The sequence below is a fragment of the Coregonus clupeaformis genome, chromosome 27 (genome assembly GCF_020615455.1).
Source record: "Coregonus clupeaformis isolate EN_2021a chromosome 27, ASM2061545v1, whole genome shotgun sequence".
Taxonomy (NCBI): Eukaryota; Metazoa; Chordata; class Actinopteri; order Salmoniformes; family Salmonidae; genus Coregonus; species Coregonus clupeaformis.
Genome location: NC_059218.1, coordinates 51,903,161 through 51,928,962, shown reverse-complemented (window position 1 = coordinate 51,928,962; position 25,802 = coordinate 51,903,161). Strand labels below are relative to the sequence as shown.

At 44.4% G+C, this 25,802-nt stretch overlaps 1 protein-coding gene across 1 annotated transcript in view; it reads right to left on the bottom strand.

The window, feature by feature from the left end:
• The window catches only part of rassf4a (Ras association domain family member 4a), a 108,277-nt gene that overhangs the window by 65,377 nt on the left and 17,098 nt on the right, over positions 1-25,802 (bottom strand). The gene's annotated exons all lie outside the window — the stretch shown is intronic.

Here is a 25,802-nt window from a genome sequence, read left to right as displayed (position 1 = left end):
GACACATCGGGGACACAACTGCGCGAGTCCTTATCCAATTCCGAGGCACATATTGAATATATTGGAAGACAACAAGATGAGTAGGCCTAACGAACAGAAAAAGCACTAGCCTATGTCAATCTACTATCCTCCATAGTACAAAAGTTGACCTATTCTGTGCGAGAAATAAATATTCCAAACATAGTCTGTGACAGTTGTGGGATGCGATAGATCCCAAATTAATACAACCACTATTAATATATAATCCACAAGTGATAGGCTAATATTGTCACCCATCAGACTATTCTAAATTGAATCTTGTCTTTACATATAATACATATAATGTGTGAAATTTGTTTTGATTCAGAATGGACCATTATCATGCACCTGTCTCGAAACAGAAGCAGGGGAAAAAAATACATGTCATCTATGCACTTAAATAGCAAACGGAGGACGCTATTCCCATGGTTCATTTTCATGGCATCCTGATGTAAAGAGAAGCAATGTGCTTAATATTAGGAAAGTTGAGAAATAAATATAGCAGGCCCAGCTGATAGAAAGCTGATGGGATCCTCCTCTTTTAATCGAGGCCATCACTCTGTTTTCTCATGCAATTGCATAGCCTATAGAAATGTTGCGCAACATGAGCTCATGTTGTGTTTGAATAGATTTTCAATTACATTTGCATTGATGTCAGAGTGATTAGAGGGACAATATAGTGCTGAGTACCAGGCAGATAGCATGTTTTGTATGCTACTAATGACCATCAGCAGCATCAGAGCTTGGAGAAGCCTAATTACCATAATTAAACGGTCACGTGGAATTTGACTGCCATCATGACTCGTGAACGCCGGTGTGGCAGTAATACGGTCACCGTAACAGCCCTATGCACAGTTCTGACTGTCTGCCTGGTGGCCGACCTGCCTCTACTGTGCCCCTCCCTCTCTCTCCTTCCTTCGTTAGCTCGCTATGAAAGATGCTAGTGTTTGTGTTCTCAGAAGTACGGCAACTACTCAGTCTCCTACGTTCCAAAAGTACTGAATCTTAAATGTAAATCTACGATTTTTCGGAATCAAATCTTGACACTCAGAAATGGGAGTCGACAACGGGAGTCAACGTGCAAGGAGCCAAGGAATCAATTATCTTGGAGTCGACTCTCCACCACTACGTCATCGTTGTTTAAAGTTGGAAAAATGTCCGAAAAAAGGCAAGCGACAGCAGCGAAGTCATGGCAATACTTTGAGAAGTTAAATGAGAAGGAAATGCAAACTTTGCGAGGCGGAATTGAGGTACAGTAATGGTACAATGAAAGGGACGCAATGTGAGACCCAAACCCTTGCTGTCAGTAGCACAGCTGCATTGTGAATTCACGTGGAATTTGGGGATTTTTTCTTATTGTCTAAACGTTAAGAGAAATTGTCAATTTGTCACATCCCTAGCTACTGCCGGTATGTACTTACAAAAAAGGTCTAAATAAAAAGTTACATGCAACCGAAAAAATGCCTGAATCTAACAGTGGAGGCTGCTGAGGAGAGGACGGCTCATAATAATGGCTGGAATGGAGTGGAATGGCTGGAATGGAGTGATTGGAATGGTATCAAACACGAGTTTGGTACCATTCCATTTACTCCATTCCAGACAATATTTTAAGCTGTCCTCCCCTCAGCAACCTCCACTGGAATCTAAGTATTGTTGTTTTTGACCAAGTGCGAATGCGCCAAATCCACCTCTTCTGCACCTCCTGCAATATTAGTAATCAAATGAAAATACACTGAATAAAGCTATCTAGAAATATACATCAAACGTACCCTATATTGTCTACTTACATGAAATATTTTTGCATTCCGTGTAGAACGGGTGAAACAACAGATTGATATGACGTTCATACAATGTTGTCAATCAATGACCTTTCCTGCTGCTGGATCAGCCGACCTGTGCGTGGCAGTAATGAGTGATTTTATTGGAGGTGCAGAAGAGGTGGATTTAGTGCATGCGCACTTGGTCAAAAACAATACTTAGATTATTTCCAGACAACACATTTTTTTCGGTTGCATGTAACTTTTTATTTTGACTTTGTTTGGAAGTACATACCAGCCCGATTCTTGTTCATTCAGACACCAGAGAAACTACGGACACCAGAGTTTCTACAGACACCAGAGGCTCTACAGACACCACATACAAATGTGTTGTGTTGGATGAATATCATTAATGTATCATTATGTTCAGTTACAGACGTTGTTTCTAACTGTTTATTGTAAACACTGTTGGTATCTATTTTGCTTTTTATAATTACTTTATACTTTTTCAAGGTGTTGTTTTGTAATAAATATTGAAACTGATGCTGTGACTGACTGTTGTTCAATATGTTCTCATTTTCTACAGTCATTATAACAGGTATAGTAACCTATTCCTGTAGTTCGGACTTGTACACTACACACATCACTATACACATCAATATAGGGCCCTGTGTAGCTCAGTTGGTAGAGCATGGCATTTGCAACGCCAGGGTTGTGGGTTCGTTTCCCACGGGGGGCCAGTATGAAAAATGTATGCACTCACTAACTGTAAGTCGCTCTGGATAAGAGCGTCTGTTAAATGACTAAAATGTAAAATATTCACATCAATACACGAAAAGCAAAACACAATTATAGAAAACAAACACATTTTTCAGTGAAAAAGTCCTCAATCAGCCTTTTGAATTGCCCGAGAGGCACCAATTAATCCAACTTTAGAGAGCTTTGGAGACCATTACACAAGTAAGGTGCAAAAAAACTAAAAGCAGGTTTACTCAACTCAGTGGAGATTGAATTAGCTATCCCTGAGACCAGGTCTGGTATCTCATACGTCATTAAGGTAGCCCTTTACACTCGTACCAGTATACAAATTGACTGATTTGGACACTGATAAGTGCCTACAGTGGGGAAAAAAAGTATTTAGTCAGCCACCAATTGTGCAAGTTCTCCCACTTAAAAAGATGAGAGAGGCCTGTAATTTTCATCATAGGTACACGTCAACTATGACAGACAAATTGAGAAGAAAAAAAATCCAGAAAATCACATTGTATGATTTTTAATGAATTTATTTGCAAATTATGGTGGAAAATAAGTATTTGGTCACCTACAAACAAGCAAGATTTTTGGCTCTCACAGACCTGTAACTTCTTATTTAAGAGGCTCCTCTGTCCTCCACTCGTTACCTGTATTAATGGCACCTGTTTGAACTTGTTATCAGTATAAAAGACACCTGTCCACAACCTCAAACAGTCACACTCCAAACTCCACTATGGCCAAGACCAAAGAGCTGTCAAAGGACACCAGAAACAGAATTGTAGACCTGCACCAGGCTGGGAAGACTGAATCTGCAATAGGTAAGCAGCTTGGTTTGAAGAAATCAACTGTGGGAGCAATTATTAGGAAATGGAAGACATAGAAGACCACTGATAACCTCCCTCGATCTGGGGCTCCACGCAAGATCTCACCCCGTGGGGTCAAAATTATCACAAGAACGGTGAGCAAAAATCCCAGAACCACACGGGGGGACCTAGTGAATGACCGGCAGAGAGCTGGGACCAAAGTAACAAAGCCTACCATCAGTAACACACTACGCCGCCAGGGACTCAAATCCTGCAGTGGCAGACGTGTCCCCCCTGCTTAAGCCAGTACATGTCCAGGCCCGTCTGAAGTTTGCTAGAGTGCATTTGGATGATCCAGAAGAGGATTGGGAGAATGTCATATGGTCAGATGAAACCAAAATATAACTTTTTGGTAAAAACTCAACTCGTCGTGTTTGGAGGACAAAGAATGCTGAGTTCCATCCAAAGAACACCATACCTACTGTGAAGCATGGGGGTGGAAACATCATGCTTTGGGGCTGTTTTTCTGCAAAGGGACCAGGACGACTGATCCGTGTAAAAGGAAAGAATGAATGGGGCCATGTTTTGTGAGATTTTGAGTGAAAACCTCCTTCCATCAGCAAGGGCATTGATGATTAAACGTGGCTGGGTCTTTCAGCATGACAATGATCCCAAATACACCGCCTGGGCAACGAAGGAGTGGCTTCGTAAGAAGCATTTCAAGGTCCTGGAGTGGCCTAGCCAGTCTCCAGATCTCAACCCCATAGAAAATCTTTGGAGGGAGTTGAAAGTCCATGTTGCCCAGCGACAGCCCCAAAACATCACTGCTCTAGAGGAGATCTGCATGAAAGAATGGGCCAAAATACCAGCAACAGTGTGTGAAAACCTTGTGAAGAGTTACAGAAAACGTTTGACCTGTGTCATTGCCAACAAAGGGTATATAACAAAGTATTGAGAAACTTTTGTTATTGACCAAATACTTATTTTCCACCATAATTTGCAAATAAATTCATTAAAAATCCTACAATGTGATTTTCTGGATTTTTTTTTCTCATTTTGTCTGTCATAGTTGACGTGTACCTATGATGAAAATTACAGGCCTCTCTCATCTTTTTAAGTGGGAGAACTTGCACAATTGGTGGCTGACTAAATACTTTTTTTCCCCACTGTATATTGGAACGCAGTGGCTATTTATTTTCACTGAGAACCGTTCTGAACTTGAGCACCGCGCGCGACAACAGTTGCCACCATCCCTCCCGCTAATTGTGCAACTTTTGCAAAAAAAAGGGAAATGCTGTAAATTACGAGGACTATTTTATAATAAATACTGCTTTGATGTCATACAAGCAGGCCAAACACCCGTGAGTCCAAATGTGCACTTCACATTTCCATATCATAAAACTAATGTGTAAGTGTTAACATTTATCATCACTATGTTTGATGTACAGTTACAAGATGACACGGCATTATACCCTGGTGTGTCCTGAACAGAATGAGCCTATGTTTGTTGTATTGTGAAGAAAATTTGCCTCGGGCTACGCATCTGAATGCACTCATGACTCCATTCTACGTACACCAAAATTACGATCTGCTTCTCTGAATTGCCTTGTGAAAGCCTAACAGTGTAAGATCGTATTTTATAATTTAGCTAGTCATGTTGCCCATAGAACAAGCTTTGAAATGATACCCACCTGACTCAGATTGCAATTTGGATTGTGTAAACAACAACAGTAATTGTGTGATGGCAGGGATGCAGGGCTGTGTTCCAAACAAAACAACTACAACTGTACTTGCTGTAGTTCCTCAACAGTAGGGGAGCTGAATTTTTTTTTTTTATCTGAGTCATAAAAGTACATTGAAATTACTTAGGAACTGGCACACTTTGGAGAGGTGTGTGGCCACTTGGAGACACCAGTCAGATCTTTTACTCAAACCCGTTTTTTGTCTTATCAGTGCATTCGGAAAGTATTCAAACCCCTTCCCGTTTTCCACATTTTGTTAAGTTACAGCCTTATTCTAAAATCGATGAAATATTTTTGTCTCTCATCAATCTACACACAAGAACCCATTATGACTAAGCGAAAATAGGTTTTTTGAAATGTTTGCAAATTTATACAAAAACAAAACTGAAATACCTTATTTACATAAGTATTCAGACGCTTTGCTATGAGACTCAACATTTTGCTCAGGTGCATCCTGTTTCCATTGATAATCCTTGAGATGTTTCTACAACTTGATTGGAGTCCACCTGTGGTAAATTCAATTGATTGGACATGATTTGGAAAGGCACACACCTGTCTATACAGTGAGGGAAAAAAGTATTTGATCCCCTGCTGATTTTGTACGTTTGCCCACTGACAAATAGATGATCAGTCTATCATTTTAATGGTAGGTTTATTTGAACTGTGAGAGACAGAATAACAACAAAACAATCCAGAAAAACGCATGTCAAAAATGTTATAAATTGATTTGCATTTTAATGAGGGAAATAAGTATTTGACCCCTCTGCAAAACATGACTTAGTACTTGGTGGCAAAACCCTTGTTGGCAATCACAGAGGTCAGACGTTTCTTGTAGTTGGCCCAGTGGCGGCTCCTGAAAAAATTCTCAGGGGGGGCAATTTTTCTGATGATTTAGGTGACCTACACACATTTTAAAAAAGATATGTCCAGCAACAACATGAAGACAGGGGCAGCATATAAGTCAATACCAGAAGCATTTATTGACTGATCTCAAAAGTGTTGGCTTACAAAAGCAAAATAAGTTATCACAGTAAAAATAATCAAGGGTGTTCTTTCACATTCCTCAACACTGCATAAACAATATGCATTTCCATAAAACACCTCATCTAATTGTGCCACAAAGTTGACAAGTCCAAGAAAAATACCAGGGTTGGTGGAGCCCTCAGTTTCATCTTTGCCTCGCAAAGCTAACTCAAACACTCCGCAAAACTTCACACACTGGATTAGCCGGCTGAGGATGTGGCGGTTCTTGCTAACCTCATCGTTGTGGCGGCGGACAGCTAGCCTGTATCCCTCATCCAGTTGAGTGGCAATGTTCACTCTCCCCAAAGCAGACAATCTCAAACAGCTATCCATGTGGGTCTTTGACAGCTCATGTTTCTTAATCTTTTCTGAAAGATGGTGCATGTCCGTTACACCAGTCGTTGTCCAAGCGGTGCTGTCTGCCGTGCCGCCTTCAGGGTGAAAGAGTAAGCAGGGGTAGCAGAAGACTGCATTAGCTACATCGCAGCCTGCTAGCCAGGTTCTTCGTTCGTACCAATTTTTGGAAAATCCTCGGGTGTAGGACTTTCCCCCTTTAGTAGAAACCTGTTGAATTATTAAATTTGGTCTGGGAGGTCCTAATTGTTTCGTTGCCAATTTATCTGGATTTGTTCGCCGACAAAAAGGAACTTCTTTCAAAGAGACAATCGAGTTGCACTGAACGCTAGCCATCTTGACAGTAGTACGTGAATTGATTGACGCTGCTACCCGCTCTTTTCTTAGTTACGTTCATGGTTATGTTACGTATGACGAAAGCGCGTAAGTGCAAGCCCTCCCGGAACCCATAGAGATTGTATTGAAAGCTCTGAAATTTGAAAAAAAAGATTTTACATGAGAGTCTATGAGAGACTTCTGGGGGCGATTTTCAACCTGACTGAAATCGCCCCAAAAGGGGCGGGGCCATTTGAAGCACGACTTTAGCCTGATTGGACATTTAGTGGCAGATCAGACGTCTAGATTAGAACACTGATAACTACTGTTGCCGTGATATAATTGATTAGAAAAAAAATCCCTTCCTTTTCCCGTTTGGCAGTGCGTCGCCCATATCGCCCTAATGAACACACCGCCCCTGAGTTGGCCACCAGGTTTGCACACATCTCAGGAGGGATTTTGTTCCACTCCTCTTTGCAGATCTTCTCCAAGTCGTTAAGGTTTCGAGGCTGACGTTTGGCAACTCGAACCTTCAGCTCCCTCCACAGATTTGCTATGGGATTAAGGTCTGGAGACTGGCTAGGCCACTCCAGGACCTTAATGTGCATCTTCTTGAGCCACTCCTTTGTTGCCTTGGCCGTGTGTTTTGGGTCATTGTCATGCTGGAATGCCCATCCACGACCCATTTTCAATGCCCTGGCTGAGGGAAGGAGGTTCTCACCCAAGATTTGACGGTACATGGCCCCGTCCATCGTCCCTTTGATGCAGTGAAGTTGTCCTGTCCCCTTAGCAGAAAAACACCCCCAAAGCATAATGTTTCCACCTCCATGTTTGACGGTGGGGATGGTGTTCTTGGGTTCATAGGCAGCATTCCTCCTCCTCCAAACACGGCGAGTTGAGTTGATGCCAAAGAGCTCAATTTTGGTCTCATCTGACCACAACACTTTCACCCAGTTCTCCTCTGAATCATTCAGATGTTCATTGGCAAACTTCAGACGGGCATGTATATGTGCTTTCTTGAGGAGGGGGACCTTGCGGGCGCTGCAGGATTTCAGTCCTCCACGGCATAGTGTGTTACCAATTGTTTTCTTGGTGACTATGGTCCCAGCTGCCTTGAGATCATTGACAAGATCCTCCCGTGTAGGTCTGGGCTGATTCCTCACCGTTCTCATGATCATTGCAACTCCATGAGGTGAGATTTTGCATGGAGCCCCAGGCCGAGGGAGATTGACAGTTATTTTGTGTTTCTTCCATTTGCGAATAATCACACCAACTGTTGTCACCTTCTCACCAAGCTGCTTGGCGATGGTCTTGTAGCCCATTCCAGCCTTGTGTAGGTCTACAATCTTGTCCCTGACATCCTTGGAGAGCTCTTTGGTCTTGGCCATGGTGGAGAGTTTGGAATCTGATTGATTGATTGCTTCTGTGGACAGGTGTCTTTTATACAGGTAACAAACTGAGATTAGGAGCACTCCCTTTAAGAGTGTGCTCCTAATCTCAGCTCGTTACCTGTATAAAAGACACCTGGGAGGCAGAAATCTTTCTGATTGAGAGGGGGTCTTACCCCCCAACCAAAAAAATAAAAAATAAAAAATATTGTAAAGTGCTTGTCCCACTGGCTTTCATAAGGTGAATGCACCAATTTGTAAGTTGCTCTGGATAAGAGTGTCTGCTAAATGACGAAAATGTAAATGTAAAATGAAAAATGCAAATCAATTTATAACATTTTTGACATGCGTTTTTCTGGATTATTTTGTTGTTATTCTGTCTCTCACTGTTCAAATAAACCTACCATTAAAATTATAGACTGATCATTTCTTTGTCAGTGGGCAAACGTACAAAATCAGCAGGGGATCAAATACTTTTTTCCCTCACTGTATAAGGTCCCACAGTTGACAGTGCATGTCAGAGCAAAAACCAAGCCATGAGGTCGAATGAATTGTCCGTAGAGCTCCGAGACAGGATTTTCTCAAGGCATAGCTCTGGGGAAGGATGCCAAAACATTTCTGCAGCATGGAAGGTCCCCAAGAACACAGTGGCCTCCATCATTCTTAAATGGAAGAAGTTTGGAACCACCAAGACTCTTCCTAGAGCTGGCCGCCCAGTCAAACTGAGCAATAGGGGAAGAAGGGCCTTGGTCTTGGAGGTGACCAAGAACTCAATTGGTCACTCTGACAGAGCTCCAGAGTTCCTCTGTGGAGATGGGAGATTCTCTCAGGACCTCAGACTGGTGCGAAGGTTCACCTTCCAACAGGACAACGACCCTAAGCACACAGCCAAGACAATACAGGAGTGGCTTCGGGACAAGTCTCTGAATGTCCTTGAGTGGCCCAGCCAGAGCCCAGACTTGAGCCCGATCGAACATCTCTGGAGAGACCTGAAAATAGCTGTGTTGTGATGCTCCCCATCCAACCTGACAGAGCTTGAGAGGATCTGCAAAGAAGAAATGGGAGAAACTCCCCAAATACAAGTGTGCCAAGCTTGTAGCGTCATACCCAAGAAGACTCGAGGCTGTAATCGCTGCCAAAGGTGCTTCAACAAAGTACTTAGTAAAGGGTCAGAATACTTATGTAAATGTGATATTTCAGTTTAAGTTTGAATAAATGTGCAACATTTTCTACAAACCTGTTTTTGCTTTGTCATTATGGGTTATTGTGTGTAGATTGATGAGAAAAAAATTGTTTTCATCGATTTTAGAATAAGGCTGTAACGTAACAACATTTGGAAAAAGTCAAGAGGTCTGAATACTTTCCGAATGCACTGTATGTTGCAATTTTCCAAGAATATTCTTATGATATCAATGAATGTATACAGAGTATTTTGAGATTTTGTTATCAACAAATGGTCGGTGCCATTGAAGATGAGGGAGGACAATAAAATGTTTTATGAACATGGCGTTATTTCTATTACAGCATATTACATGACTGTCATTCATATTCCATTCACCCATCTCAATGGCTTGAGAAAGTATTCACTCCCCTTGGCATTTTTCCTATTTTGTTGCCTTACAACCTGGAATTAAATTGTATTTTTGGGGGGTTTGTATCATTTGATTTACACAACATGCCTACCACTTTGAAGATGCAAAATATTTTTTATTGTGAAACAAACAAGAAATAAGACAAAAAAACTGAACTTGAGCGTGTATAACTATTCACCCCCACATAGTCAATACTTTGTAGCGCCACCTTTTACAGCAATTACAGCTGCAAGTCTCTTGGGGGTATGTCTCTATAAGCTTGGAACATCTAGCTACTGGGATCTTTGCCCATTCTTCAGGGCAAAACTGCTCCAGCTCCTTCAAGTTGAATGGGTTCCACTGGTGTACAACAATCTTTAAGTCAAATCACAGATTCTCAATTGGATTGAGGTCTGGGCTTTGACTTGGCCATTCCAACATATTTAAATGTTTCCCCTTAAACCACTTTTGTGTTGCTTTAGCAGTCTGCTTAGGTTCATTGTCCTGCTGGAAGGTGAACCTCCGTCCCAGTCTCAAATCTCTGGAAGACTGAAACAGGTTTCCCTCAAGAATTTCCCTGTATTTAGCGCCATCCATCATTCCTTCAATTCTGATCAGTTTCCCAGTCCCTGCCGATGAAAAACATCCCCACAGCATGATGCTGCCACCACCATGCTTCACTGTGGGGATGGTGTTCTTGGGTGATGAGAGGTGTTGGGTTTGCGCCAGACATAGCGTTTTCCTTGATGTCCAGAAAGCTCAATTTTAGTCTCATCTGACCAGAGTGCCTTCTTCCATATGTTTGGGGAGTCTCCCACATGCCTTTTGGCGAACACCAAACCTGTTTGCTTATGTTTTTCTTTAAGCAATGGCTTTTTTCTGGCCACTCTTCCGTAAAGCCCAGCTCTGAGGAGTGTACAGCTTAAAGTGGTCCTATGGACAGATACTCCAATCTCTGCTATGGAGCTTTGCAGCTCCTTCAGGGTTATCGTTGGTCTCTTTGTTGCCTCTCTGATTAATGCCATCCTTACCTTGTCCGTGAGTTTTGGTGGGCGGCCCTCTCTTGGCAGGTTTGTTGTGGTGCCATATTATTTCAATGTTTTAATAATGGATTTAATGGTGTTCCGTGGGATGTTTTATATATATAACCCAACCCTGATCTGTAGTTCTCCACAACTTTGTCCCTGACCTGTTTGGAGAGCTCCTTGGTCTTCATGGTGCCGCTTGCTTGGTGGTGCCCCTTGCTTAGTGGTGTTGCAGACTCTGGGGCCTTTCAGAACAGGTGTATATATACTGAGATATGTGACAGATCATGTGACACTTAGATTGCACACAGGTGAACTTTATTTAACTAATTATGTGACTTCTGAAGGTAATTGGTTGCACCAGATCTTATTTAGGAAATTCATAGCATAGGGGGTGAATACATATGCACGCACCACTTTTCCGTTATTTATATTTTAGAATTTTTTTGAAACAAGTTTTTTTTCCATTTCACTTCACCAATTTGGACTATTTTGTGTATGTCCATTACATGAAATCCAAATAAAAATCAATTTTAAATTACATGTTGTAATGCAACAAAATAGGAAAAACGCCAAGGGGGATGAATTATTTTGTAAGGCACTGTAACATTGACAAGTTTAGGCTACTATATGATACTCAAAATTTCCCTATACCCATCATGAGAGTGCTCCAACCTAAAATGTACAATGTACGCTAGGTGCACATCGAGAGACATTTGAGTAATCAAGGTGTCTGTCACGTTCATTGTATAAAGGATCGGACCAAGGTGCAGCGTGGTATGCATAAATGTTTAATTATTTAAATAAACACTTGACAAAATAACAAAAGCAACTGAACGTGAAGTTCTAAACACTAACAGCAACAAGTAGAAACAGAATCAGAAACAAGATCCCACAACATAGGTAGGCAAAATGGCTGCCTAAGTATGATCCGCAATCAGAGACAACGATCGACAGCTGCCTCTGATTGGGAACCACACCCGGCCAACATAGAAATAGATAAACTAGATTATATCCAAATCACACCCTGACCTAACCAAACAGAGAATACAGGTGATCTCTAAGGTCAGGGTGTGACAGTACCCCCCCCTTCCCCCAAAGGTGCGGACTCCGGCCGCAAAAACTTGACTCATTAGGGGAGGGTCCGGGTGGGCTTCCAGCCTCGGTGGCGGCTCCGGCTCCGGACATGACGTAGGCAGTAAACTGGCGAAACGCACCACTCGTTTGGTGCGAGGAGCAGGTACGGGCCGTAAAGTCTGGAGACACGCACCACTGGTTTGGTGCGAGGAGCAGGTACGGGGCGCACCGGGCTGGCGACAGGCACCACTGGTTTAGTGCGAGGAGCAGGCACGGGCCGTACCAGGCTGGGGACACGCACCACTGGTTTGGTGCGAAGAGCATGTACGGGGCGCACCGGGCTGGAGACACGCACCACTGGTTTGGTGCGAGGAGCAGGTACGGGGCGCGCCGGGCTGGAGACACGCACCACTGGTTTGGTGCAAGGTGCAGGCACGGGCCGTACAGGACTGGAGACACACACCACTGGTTTGGTGCGAGGAGCAGGCACGGGCCGTACAGGACTGGAGACACGCACCACTGGTTTGGTGCGAGGACAGGTACGGGGCGCACCGGGCTGGCGACACGCACCACTGGTTTAGTGTGAGGAGTAGGCACGGGCCTTACCAGGCTAGGGACACGCACCACTGGTTTGGTGCGAGGAGCAGGAACGGGCCGTTCCGGACTGGAGACACGCACCACTGGTTTGGTGTGAGGAGCAGGCACAACCCGTCCTGGCTGAACACTCATTTTAGCCCGGCGAGTGCAGGGAGTTGGCTCTACTCTGAAACCTGGCTCCGCCAGCCTCTGCTCTAAGGACTGCGTTCTCTTTTGCTGTAAGGTTAACTCCTCTCTCAGCTCCTCCTGTTGCCTAGCCAGCTCCTCTCTCCTTCTCTGTGTGGGCCTCCTGCAGCGCCTCCCTCTGAAGGGAGCTCTCCTGCTCTCTCTTAGCTAACAGCCCCCTTAAGGTAGTTATCTCCTCTCTCAGAGTGCTGAGCTGCATGTCTTGGAGGGCCTCTATAATAGCGGCCTCCTCTTCCTTCACAGTCAGCCCTTTCAGGGCCTCCTTCTGCTCCGTGTGCCCCCAAAAATATGTTTTCTTGGGGCTGCCTCTTGTGCTTCCTTCGCGGTCGGCACCGTCGTTGATCCTCTCCTGCCTGGGCTTCTTCCTTCGCCCAGGGTCCTTTACAGGCTAATATCTCCTCCCATGTCCAAAATGTCTTCCCCACCTGTGTCCAGGGTGTCTGCTCCTCCTGGCCACACTGCTTGGTCCATTGGTGGTGGGATCTTCTGTCACGTTGGTTGTATAAAGGATCGGACCAAGTTGCAGCGTGGTATGCGTACATGTTTAATTATTTAAATAAACACTTGACAAAATAACAAAAGCAACTGAATGTGAAGTTCTAAACGCTAACAGAAACAAGCCTAAACAGAATCAGAAACAAGATCCCACAACATAGGTAGGCAAAATGGCTGCCTAAGTATGATCCCCAATCAGAGACAACGATCGACAGCTGCCTCTGATTGGGAACCACACCCGGCCAACATAGAAATAGATAAACTAGATTATTTCCAAATCACACCCTGACCTAACCAAATAGAGAATACAGGTGATCTCTAAGGTCAGGGCGTGACAGTGTCAGACATTGACACGAGCAATACTGCCTTGCACACTCTTAACTGCATCTAGCTGATCTAGGGTGTAATCATTAGTCCAACAGTTGCAAACATGGACAAATTCAGGTATGTTTATCCCTGTTTCATTCCGTTTGCTTCCGTTTAAGAAACGTTTTTCAACAGAATCACACACAAACACAGTTCACTTTCATAGCAGCCACATGATCCCTTTGACCGTTGTAGAATTTCTTCTTGAATCTACGCGCTCTCCTCCTCTCACCTTTCCCCTTCTCTTGTGGACTTCAGTGCACAACACATCAGCTGTCTGTGACCAGGCGAAAAAATCTTTCCAAGCCAAACCTTCATCTCATAATCGCTACACACAGCCTACATTGTTGTCACCAATGTTCCCTCTAAGCTGCACGCGTGTGCGGCCTTGCCATTACTCCAGGACTGCCGCACAGAAGAAATGCCCTGCTGCGCAGAGACGCAAGTGATTGAACTTCACTGAGTTCGTCCCATTAGTTTGCACTTTAAAGATCAACGTTTTTTCTGTGATCGAATCAACATTATATCAGCCCCTTTTCAGTGCAACAAACCAAACCAAATCTAACTTTGAAAGATTGAGTCTATGATTTTGTTGTAGGCAGAGCCAGAGTGCAACGGAGTAGAATTCTATTGGCAGGGTAGCCCATGAGCGTCTTTCAATCACCTGCGAGTAAATGCGCTTTTCAGATCAGTTCAGATCAGAGTGCAGAGCCACACCTGTGCACATTTGTTGATATTCTTTGCTAGTTAGTGAGTTATTAGCCCAGTTATAGATAAGTACAGTTGAAGTCGGAAGTTTACATACACTTAGGTTGGAGTCATTAAAACTCGTTTTTCAACCACTCCACACATTTATTTTTAACAAACTATAGTTTTGGCAAGACGGTTAGGACATCTACTTTGTGCATGGCACAAGTAATATTTCCAACAATTGTTTACAGACAGATTATTTCACTTATAATTCACTGTATCACAATTCCAGTGGGTCAGACGTTTACATACACTAAGTTAACTGTGCCTTTAAACAGCTTGGAAAATTCCAGAAAATTATGTCATGGCTTTAGAAGCTTCTGATAGGCTAATTGACATCATTTGAGTCAATTGGAGGTGTACCTGTGGATGTATTTCCAGGCCTACCTTCAAACTCAGTGCCTCTTTGCTTGACTATATAGGAAAATCAAAAGAAATCAGCCAAGACCTCAGAAAAACAATTGTAGACCTCCACAAGTCTGGTTCATACCGCTCAGGAAGGAGATGCGTTCTGTCTCCTAGAGATGAATGTACTTCGGTGCGAAAAGTGCAAATCAACCCCAGAACAACAGCAAAGGACCTTGTGAAGATGCTGGAGGAAACAGGTACAAAAGTATCTATATCCACAGTAAAATGAGTCCTATATCGAAAGGCCGCTCAGCAAGGAAGAAGCCACTGCTCCAAAACCGCCATATAAAAGCCAGACTACGGTTTGCAACTGCACATGGGGACAAAGATCGTACTTTTTGGAGAAATGACCTCTGGTCTGATGAAACAAAAATAGAACTGTTTGGCCAAAATGACCATCGTTATAGTCCCGTGTAAATCAGTTGGTAGAGCATGGCGTTTGCAACGCCAGGGTTGTGGGTTCGTTTCCCACGGGGGGCCAGTATGAAAAATCTATGCACTCACTAACTGTAAGTTGCTCTGGATAAGAGCGTCTGCTAAATGACTAAAATGTAAATGTCAAATGTTATGTTTGGAGGAAAAAGGGGAAAGCTTGCAAGCCGAAGAACACCATCCCAACCGTGAGGCACGGGGGTGGCAACATCATGCTGTGGTGGTGCTTTGCTGCAGAAAGGACTGGTGCACTTCACAAAATAGATGGCATCATGAGGAAGGAAAATTATGTGGATATATTGAAGCAACATCTCAAGACATCAGTCAGGAAGTTAAAGATTGGTCGCAAATGGGTCTTCCAAATGGACAATGACCCCAAGCATACTTCCAAAGTTGTGGCAAAATGGCTAAAGGACAACAAAATCAAGGTATTGGAGTGGCCATCACAAAGCCCTGACCTCAATCCTATAGAAAATTTGTGGGCAGAACTGAAAAAGCATGTGCGAGCAAGGAGTCCTACAAACCTGACTCAGTTCCACCAGCTCTGTCAGGAGGAATGGGCCAAAATTCACCCAACTTATTTTAAGAAGCTTGTGGAAGGCTACCGGAAACGTTTGACCCAAGTTAAACAATTTAAAGGCAATGCTACCAAATACTAATTGAGTGTATGTAAACTTCTGACCCACTGGGAATGTGATGAAATAAATAAAAGCTGGAATAAATCATTCTCTCTATGATTATTCTGACATTTCACATTCTTAAAATAAAGTGGTGATCCTAACTGACCTAAGACAGGGAATTTTTACTTGGATTAAATGTCAGGAATTGTGAAAAACTGAGTTTAAATGAATTTGCCTAAGGTGTATGTAAACTTCCGACTTCAACTGTAGCTACTAGAACTAACGCGTTAGTAAACCCCCTACAATCATGCAGTACAGTGTACAGTCATCAATGAGTTTAGTAGTTACACCGGCGGGTCCCGGTGGCAATAAATTAATAAAACCAAAAGCTTACCTTGACTTGGAAGAGTTTCAGTGATGGATAGCCATAGCCAGCTAGCTAACATAGCATCTCTCTCTGTTTGAGCCGGGTGTTTGAGTAGGCTACACTAGCTAGCTGCATTTGCTAGCTAAGTAAGTGAAAATGAAAGTGAAAAAAATTACAATGTATAAGTGTGATGACAGGGAAAGTAGTATGCGCTAGCTAACCAAACAAAAACATAATTACTTTACCGACGGTAAAGATGGCCGCGGGGATTCCCCCAAGGCATAAGGCGAGGGTAAGTGGAGGAAGGTGTGTCTTTTACGTCTTTGAAACGCAGCCTCTCTCTCTCGCGCATCTCCTTCATTTTTGAAGAAATTAATTTGCATTGCACAGTGTGTTTTAATCAATTATTTGTTAACGTGAATATATTTAGTATAGTTTTATCTAAAAAGGATAACTTTAATGGTTCAGTATTTTTCTGAAATTCACCAAGGAGGATGGTCCTCCCCTTCTTCCCCTGAGGAGCCTCCACTGGTATTATATGAATAAATCATCAGATACATTTTTACCTGATTTGGAGAGTGTGTGTGTGTTATAGATCTACTGCAGTTCATAGGAGCCCTGTGGTTTACTAGAAACCATGTGACTGGGAGCTGACTGTATATGGGCATGCAGGAAACAAGGGCTGAGGGACACACACACACAAACACACAGACACACTACGAACACTATGTGTGTGCGTGCGTGTGTGTATGTCCCTCTCACTGCTTGTTTCCAGCATGCCCATATCCAGTCATCTCCCAGTCACATGGTTTCCAGTAAACCACCTCCTTGAACCTACTTTAAGAGGCGATCTGGGGTCACACACACACACACACACACACACAAACACACACTTCAGACAAGGCTGCAATATGGAATAAAGCATCATTAGATGCTAAAGGAAAACTAAAAGCAGAGGGTCTCTCGATAATTACTAATCCACATCCTGTCCCGGCCCACTGTGTGAGGTATTGCGTAATCTACCCTGAACTGTAGTTCAACTGGAGAAGACACAACTCAGAGTACCACTAACCTATGACACTAGTAAAGCCTGCAACTCTGTGTGTGCTGGAGTACACTAAACTGATTTATGTTAAACGTTTCCTGTAGAACGTTGTGTTTTCTGACAGAGGGCAGAGAAGAGGGGACAAAGAGGGAGGAGTAAAGAGGGAAGAAAACGGAGAAGAGAGGGAAGACAGATAAGTGGAGAGCGGAGAGAGAGGGGGAGAGAGAGAGAAAGAGGGAGAGAGAGAGTTAGGGAGGACAGAGGGCGGAGAGCACAGAGGGACAAAAGGCTGACCAATTCTTAAGGTCAAATCTATCTATCTATCTATCTATCTGTCTGTCTGTCTGTCTGTCTGTCTGTCTGTCTGTCTGTCTGTCTGTCTGTCTGTCTGTCTGTCTGTCTGTCTGTCTGTCTGTCTGTCTGTGTCTGTGTCTGTCTGTCTGTCTGTCTGAGAGTGACAACCTGGGTAATAGACAGAGCTGTAGTTAATGGAGTTAATGGGTTATAGTGTTGAACATAGACACCATTGCTGACATAGACAACATCATTTTCTTCTCAGCCTGGTCACTGACAGGTGAACACTGCTTTGCTTTATCTTGGCCAGGTCGCAGTTGTAAATGAGAACTGGTTTACCTGGTTAAATAAAGGTGAAATAAAAAAATAAAAAATAAAAAACATGAACGAATGCCTGAAGCACACACACAAACACACACACACACACACACACACACACACACACACACACACACACACACACACACACACACACACACACACACACACACGCAGTGTGGAGAGCAGGGATGGGCAACTTTGATGGGAGTGGGGGCCACAAAAAAACGGAACTCATCATGAGGGCCCACAGTGGCGTACCCACATACCCACACATGCAGTCAGAGCCGGCCCTAGCATTTTGGGGGCCCTAAGCAAAATGGTGTTTCCATGTGTTGCAATGGGTTAATTGAGTGACTGTCAGTAAACATGTTTTCATCCACAGTTTTTATGCAAGTAAAGTCATACCATATCCCAAAAAAATCACGACAGCTGTAATGTAAACAGTATGTTTCGGTACAATTTTATAAATGCTGACAGATCATTTGTTCGTTCGACATGGTGGGATCTTTTTGTGTCAGTAACATATATTAGAATGGTGCCAGAGGGGATGGCTGCCGTTTTACGGGCTCCTAACCAATTGTGCTATTTTGTGTGTTTTTTCGCATTGTTTATGACTTATTTTGTACATAATGTTGATACTACTGTCTTTTATGACCGAAAATAACTTCTGGATATCAGAAAAGCGATTATAAACCTCGAACTGGACAAAAACATTTTATTTAATGAGCCTGACGCGAAGGATATAATGTTGTTCCCAGACAAGGCCCAAATCCCAGACATTCGCATTAAGAAAAGAAGGAAATACAGGAGGAGTATTATCTGGATGAGATCCGTTCGAGACTATCCTACCAACGGGACATTATGTTTCACCTAGTCGTGGCTGAACGACGACACGGATAATATACAGTTGGCTGGGTTTTCTGTGCATTGGCAGGACAGAACAGCTACGTCCGGTAAGGCGAGGGGTGGGGGTGTGTGTCTATTTGTCAATAACAGCTGGTGCGCAATGTCTAATATTAAGGTAGTCTCGCGGTATTCCTCGCCTGAGGTAGACTACCTCATGATAAGCTGTAGACCACACTATCTACCCGGAGAGTTTTCATCTATATTTTTCGTAGCCATCTATTTAATACCACAAACCGATGCTGGCACTAAGACCACACTCAATGAGCTGTATAAGGCCATAAGCAAACAAGAAAATGCTCATCCAGAAGTGGCGCTCCTAGTGGCCGGGGACTTTAATGCAGGCAAACTTAAAGCCGTTTTACCTAATTTCTACCAGCATGTCACATGTGCAACCAGAGGAAAAAAAACTCTAGACCACCTTTACTCCACACACAGAGACGCGTACAAAGCTCTCCCTCGCCCTCCATTTGGCAAATCTGACCATAATTCTATCCTCCTGATTTCTGCTTAAAAGCAAAAACTAAAGCAGGGGGTACCAGTGACTCGCCCAATTCGGAAGTGGTCAGATGACGCGGATGCTACGCTACAGGACTGTTTTCCTAGCACAGACTGGAATATGTTCCGGGATTCATCCAATGGCATTGAGGATTATACCACCTCAGTCACCGGCTTCATCAATAAGAGCATATCCCAACCAGGAGCCATGGATTACAGGCAACATCCACACCGAGCTAAAGGCTAGAGCTGCCGCTTTCAAGGAGCGGGACACTAATCTGGACACTTATAAGAAATCCCGCTATGCCCTCAGACGAAACATCAAACAGCCAAAGCGTCAATACAGGATTAAGATTGAATCCTACTACACTGGCTCTGACACCCGTTGGATGTGGCAGAGCTTGCAAACAATTACGGACTACAAAGGGAAACCCAGCGTCCCAGTGAAGCGAGCCAACCAGATGAGCTAAATGCCCTTTATGCACGCTTCGAGGCAAGCAACACTGAATCATGCATAAGAGCACCAGCTGTTCCGGACGACTGTGCGATCACGCTCTCTGTAGCCGATGTGAGCAAGATCTTTAAATAGGTCAACATTCACAAGGCTGCAGGGCCAGATGGATTACCAGGATGTGTACTCAGAGCATGCACGGACCAACTGGCAAGTGTCTTCACTGACATTTTCAACATCTCCCTGACCGAGTCTGTAATACCTACATGTTTCAAGCAGACAACCATAGTCCCTATAACCAAGAAAGCGAAGGTAACCTGCCTAAATGACTACGGCCCCGTAGCACTCACATCGGTAGCCATGAAGTGCTTTGAAAGGATGGTCATGGCTCACATCAACACCATCATCCCGGAAACCCTAGACCCACTCCAATTCGCATACCACCCCAACAGATCCACAGATGACACAATCTCAATCGCACTCCACACTCCCCTTTCCCACCTGGACAAAAGGAACACCTATGTGAGAATGCTGTTCATTGACTACAGCTCAGCGTTCAACCCCATAGTGCCCACAAAGCTCATTACTAAGCTAAGGACCCTGGGACTAAACACCTCCCTCTGCAACTGGATCCTGGACTTCCTGATGGGCCGCCCCCCAGGTGGTAAGGGTAGGCAACAACACATCTGCCATGTTGATCCTCAACACGGGGGCCCCTCAGGGGTGCGTGCTTAGTCCCCTCCTATATTCCCTGTTCACCCACGACTGCGTGGCCAAGCACGACTCCAACACCAACATTACGTTTGCTGACGACACAACGGTGGTAGGCCTGATCATCGACAACGATGAGACAGCCTATAGGGAGGAAGTCAGAGACCTGGCAGTGTGGTGCTAGGACCACAACCTCTCCCTCAACGTGAGCAAGACAAAGGAGATGATCGTGGACTACAGGAAAAGGAGGGCCGAACACGTCCCCATTCACATCGACGGGGCTGTAGTGGAGCGGGTCGATAGTTTCAAGTTCCTTGGTGTCTACATCACCAACAAACTATCATGGTCCAAACACACCAAGACAGTTGTGAAGAGGGCACGACAATTCATTTCCCCCCTCATGAGACTGAAAAGATTTGGCATGGGTCCCCAGATCTTCAAAAAGTTCTACAGCTGCACCATTGAGAGCATCCTAACCGGTTGCATCACCGCCTGGTATGGTAACTGCTCGGCATCCGACAGTAAGGCGCTACAGAGGGTAATGCGTATGGCCCAGTACATCACTGGAGCCAAGCTTCCTGCCATCCAGGATCTATGTACTAGGTGGTGTCAGAGGAAGGCCCAAAAAATTGTCAAAGACTCCAGTCACCCAAGTCATAGACTGTTCTCTCTGCTACCGCACGGCAAGCGGTACTGGAGCGCCAAGTCTAGGTTCAAAAGGCTCCTTAACAGCTTCTACCCCCAAGCCATCAGACTGCTGAACAATTAATCAAATGGCCACCCGGACTATTTGTATTACACTGCTGCTACTCGCTGTTTATTATTTATGCATAGTCACTTTACCCCTACCTACAGGTACAAATTACCTTAACTAACCTGTATCCCCGCACATTGACTCAGTACCGGTACCCCTGTATATAGCCTCATTTTTTAAATGTTTAACTTTGGTTTATTTGGTAAATATTTTCTTAACTCTATTTTCTTAAAACTGCATTGTTGGCTAAGGGCTTGTAAGTAAGCATTTCACGGTAAGGTCTACACATGTTGTATTCAGCGCATGTGACAAATAACATTTGATTTGAATTGAATTATGCGAGAAATGGCGGTGGAAATGCCTTTATGCGCAAATACTGATATAATAACCAACATATCAAAGTCATGCTATGATATGGTGTGTGGTCCTCCCACTACGACTCGGGAAACCATGCAGTTGATAGCCTACAGATGAAAGAAGTTATGATGAACTTCACAGGGTGGTGAAAGTGCACGGTGATGATCTTGATGCTCATTTCCAATAAAATAAGAAAAACAAAGAAAAAAGAAAAAAAAACGAATTTACAGACATAAATTAAACAAAAAAGCTAAGTTTAAAAAAAGGAATTAGGTGCAACACATGGAATGTACAGTTTAATCCTGAGACAAGGAAACAACCACCATTCTAAGAAAATCCTTGCAGCATTATAGCTGATAAATCAGGTTATACAGTTGAAGTCGGAAGTTTACATACACTTAGGTTGGAGTTAACCACTCCAAAAATGTATTGTTAACAAACTAATGTTTTGGCAAGTCGATTAGGACATCTACTTTGTGCATGACACAAGTCATTTTTCCAACCATTGTTTACAGACAGATTATTTCACTTATAATTCACTGTATCACAATTCCAGTGGGTCAAAGGTGTACATACGCTAAGTTGACGGTGCCTTTAAACAGCTTAGAAAATTCCAGAAAAATATGTAATGGCTTTAGAAGCTTCTGATAGGCTAATTGACATCATTTGACTCAATTGGAGGTGTACCTGTGGATGTATTTCAAGGCCTACCTTCAAACTCAGTGCCTCTTTGCTTGACATCATGGGAAAATCAAAGGAAATCATCCAAGACCTCAGAAAAAAAAGGTACACCTCCACAAGTCTGGTTCATCCTTGGGAGCAATTTCCAAATGCCTAAAGGTACCTCGTTCATCTGTACAAACAATAGTACGCAAGTATAAACACCATGGCAACACGCAGGAATACCGCTCAGGAAGGAGACGCGTTCTGTCTCCTAGAGATGAATGTACTTTGGTGCGAAAAGTGCAAATCAATCCCAGAACAACAGCAAAGGACCTTGTGAAGATGCTGGAGGAAACAGGTACAAAAGTATCTATATCCACAGTAAAACGAGTCCTATATCGACATAACCTGAAAGGCTGCTCAGCAAGGAAGAAGCCACTGCTCCAAAACCGCCATGCAGCCAGACTACGGTTTGCAACTGCACATGGGGACAAAGAGCTTACTTTTTTGAGAAATGTCCTCTGGTCTGATGAAACAAAAATAGAACTGTTTGGCCATAATGACCATCGTTATGTTTGGAGGAAAAAGGGGGAGCTTGCAAGCCGAAGAACACCATCCCAGCCGTGAAGCACGGGGGTGGCAGCATCATGCTGTGGGGGTGCTTTGCTGCAGGAGGGACTGGTGCACTTCACAAAATAGATGGCATCATGAGGAAGGAAAATTATGTGGATATATTGAAGCAACATCTCAAGACATCAGTCAGGAAGTTAAAGCTTGGTCGCAATTGGGTCTTCCAAATGGACAATGTCCCCAAGCATACTTCCAAAGTTGTGGCAAAATGGCTTAAGGACAACAAAATCAAGGTATTGGAGTGGCCAACACAAAGCCCTGACCTAAATCCTATAGAAAATGTGTGGGCAGAACTGAAAAAGCGTGTGCGAGCAAGGAGGCCTGCAAACCTGACTTAGATACACCAGCCCTGTCAGGAGGAATGGGCCAAATTTCCCCCAACTTATTGTGGGAAGCTTGTGGAAGGCTACCAAAACGTTTCACCCAAGTTAAACAATTTAAAGGCAATGCTACCAAATACTAATTGAGTGTATGTAAACTTCTGACTGTCACGCCCTGGCTCGGGGGACTCTCGTATGTTGAGCCAGGGTGTTAGTTTCTATGTTTTGTTGTGGGTTCTAGGTTATTGTATTTCTTTGTTTGAGTGACTCCCAATCAGAGGTAACGAGTGTCAGCTGTTGGCTCGTTGTCTCTGATTGGGAGCCATATTTAACTATCTGTCTTTCACGTTGTGTTTGTGGTTTCTTGTTCATTTCGGTTTGTGTTAAACTGTAGACGTCACGTTATCGTTTATTGTTTTGATCGTGTGATCAGTAAATAAAAGATATGTTCACCTTCAACGCTGCGCCTTGGTCTCCCTCCTTAAGCGATCGTGACAGAAGAAACCACCAAGATGGGACCAAGCAGCGTGTTCAGGAGCCATCGCCAGGGAGATCCCTCACAGATCTCCTTCGCCTCCTGGACTGGGTCAAGCCGAGGGAGGAAGACAAGGGCTTGACATTATGGCAGAAGGGCGAGAAGCTGGCGAGGGATATGGAGACGTGGTCCACGGGTAGGAGAGACGCCCCGAAAATTTTTAGGGGGGGGCTCACGACGGCGGACCAGCAGGAGGCCGCGATAGAGCGGTCCAGTGGGTTGCCGGAGAAGGCCGCCGGGTTACGGGGGCCACTGGTAGAAGAGGGGATGGAAGGTGTGGAGGCACGGCGAGAGGTACTGGCGTGTGTTGCCAGTCCGGTCCGGCCCGTTCCAGATCCCGGTGTAGAGCCAGTGGTGTGTGTCCCCAGTACGGTCCGGTCTATTCCTGCTCCCCGCACCGAACCTGCGGTGCGCGTCGCCAGCCCAGTCCGGCCCATTCCTGCTCCCCGCATCAAGTCTGTGGTGCGTCTCGTCAGCCCGGCTCTGCCCGTTCCTGCTCCCCGCACCAGGTCGGGGGTGCGCGTCGCCAGCCCGGTCCGGCCCATTCCTGCTCCCCGCGTCAAGTCTGTGGTGCGTCTCGTCAGCCCGGCTCTGCCCGTTCCTGCTCCCCGCACCAGGTCGGGGGTGCGCGTCGCCAGCCCGGTCCGGCCCATTCCTGCTCCCCGCGTCAAGTCTGTGGTGCGTCTCGTCAGCCCGGCTCTGCCCGTTCCTGCTCTCCGCACCAGGTCTGTGGTGCGCGTCGCCAGCCCGGTCCGGCCCATTCCTGCTCCCAGCACCAAGTCTGTGGGGCGGTTCGTCAGCCCTGTCCGGCCCGCTCCTGCTCCCCCACACCAAGCCAGTGGTGTGCGTCGTCAGTGCAGCACGGCCCGTGCCTGTTCCCCACACCAAGCCAGTGGTGTGCGTCGTCGGTCCGGCACGGCACGTGCCTGTTCCACTGGAGCCGGATCCGCCGCCTAGGCGGAGTGCCCACCCGGTCCCTCCCCTGTTGTGTTTCGTTGGCGCGGTCGGAGTCCGCGCTTTAGGGGGTACTGTCACGCCCTGGCTCGGGGGACTCTCGTATGTTGAGCCAGGGTGTTAGTTTCTATGTTTTGTTGTGGGTTCTAGGTTATTGTATTTCTTTGTTTGAGTGACTCCCAATCAGAGGTAACGAGTGTCAGCTGTTGGCTCGTTGTCTCTGATTGGGAGCCATATTTAACTATCTGTCTTTCACGTTGTGTTTGTGGTTTCTTGTTCATTTCGGTTTGTGTTAAACTGTAGACGTCACGTTATCGTTTATTGTTTTGATCGTGTGATCAGTAAATAAAAGATATGTTCACCTTCAACGCTGCGCCTTGGTCTCCCTCCTTAAGCGATCGTGACACTGACCCACTGGGAATGTGATGAAAGAAATAAAAGCTGAAATAAATCATTCTCTCTACTATTATTCTGACATTTCACATTCTTAAAATAAAGTGGTGATCCTAACTGACCTAAGACAGGGCATTTTTACTAGGATTAAATGTCAGGAATTGTGAAAAACTGAGTTTAAATGTATTTGGCTAAGGTGTATGTAAACTTCTGACTTAAACTGTAGGTAATTTAAATAAGGTTGCCACACTTTGTAGAGCTGATCTGTTTTAGAATGTAATGTACATGTCAGATATTCCAATGGCACCTATTCAAATAGTATCTTATGCCAATCCTGAATAGAAGGGGCCTTGTCATTAATCCACTGTAAGAGGATGTTTTCCCTCTCTGTGAAGGTAAGGATGTTGCAAAGCCTCTTCTTAACCACAGAAGTAACATGCCTACTAGGTCGACCCTAAGGATTATTTCAATTTCTTGAAGCACATTAGACCAGTATCTTTGTAATTTGGAACATGACCATAAACAATGTGTTATGGTGCCTGTATCAGTTTTACATTTAAGACACTGAGGAGACGAAGAGGAGGAGTGGCTAAAAGCATGTCTGCGATTTGGGAATATATGCAATCTGTGTATTATTTTTATTTGGATTTCATGTAATGGACATACACAAAATAGTCCAAATTGGTGAAGTGAAATGAAAACAATAACTTGTTTCAAAAAATTCTACAAAATAAAAAATGGAAAAGTGGTGCGTGCATATGTATTCACCCCCTTTGCTACAAAGCCCCTATATAATATCTGGTGCAACCAATTACCTTCAGAAGTCACATAATTAGTTAAATAAAGTCCACCTGTGTGCAATCTAAGTGTCACATGATCTCAGTATATATCAGAGGTGGGACAAAGTCATTGTTATGCAAGTCACA